General features: G+C 40.0%; 2 protein-coding genes across 4 annotated transcripts in view; both read right to left on the bottom strand.

Moving 5' to 3' along the window:
- dennd5b (DENN/MADD domain containing 5B) overlaps window positions 1-742 on the bottom strand; it is a 128,271-nt gene that overhangs the window by 50,559 nt on the left and 76,970 nt on the right. The gene's annotated exons all lie outside the window — the stretch shown is intronic.
- The window catches only part of LOC123984864 (cyclic nucleotide-gated cation channel beta-1-like), a 17,869-nt gene that overhangs the window by 852 nt on the left and 16,275 nt on the right, over window positions 1-742 (bottom strand). The gene's annotated exons all lie outside the window — the stretch shown is intronic.

The following is a 742-nucleotide window of genomic DNA, read 5'->3' on the forward strand; positions in this document are numbered from 1 at the left end:
GTAAGCTGTGATAGTAATCAAGTGACCCCCCCCCCCCCCCTCTTTTGCTGTGAGTCGCAGCCAGCTTGCGACAGATTGGGAATGTAACTGGTAGAGTTTTGAATTATAAACATCTAAAAACTGAAGCGCAGCCTTGGTCTGTTTGGTACTGTGAGCTCCACTTTATCAGAGCTGCTGAAGTTAACAAGTAGATTTGTGGTGAGATTTCTGCCTGATCAGAAGTATTTCAGTCACAGGAGCTATTAAAGTCCAGGAACTGAATTTGAAATGAATTTATTTCTCATAGAGGTGAAAAGGAGCCACATGCACATTTAAAGATTTTACGTTCCCAAACAAAGACTTGAAGAGGAGGGAAGACTGAATCATGACTCAGCAGGGATGAGATTACAGAGAAAAGTTGATCTACAGGAGAAACAGATCTGAAAGCAGCACAGAATGACTGAGAGCCTTAATGCGTAATATTCTGAGTTTGAATTGTCACCTGCCAGCTGAATTTTGTGTTTCCCTTTAAATAAATAAAAATATTTCCACCATAAATTGGGGCAGAAATAACCCACCAGAATGCAGGAAATTAACTGTTTAATGCTCGTAATTTTCAGATATTTCATCATTGACCGTTTCTTAAAAATAGTGAAATAAAAGTCTCGTCTTGTCACATCACAACCGTCTGGTTCGGTGCCCCATTCACTGCGTTTCTTTGCTGGAATACGAAATGTTGTCCGTAAAAAGCAATGTCCTTAAC

Source organism: Micropterus dolomieu, linkage group LG16, assembly GCF_021292245.1.
Source record: "Micropterus dolomieu isolate WLL.071019.BEF.003 ecotype Adirondacks linkage group LG16, ASM2129224v1, whole genome shotgun sequence".
NCBI lineage: Eukaryota > Metazoa > Chordata > Actinopteri > Centrarchiformes > Centrarchidae > Micropterus > Micropterus dolomieu.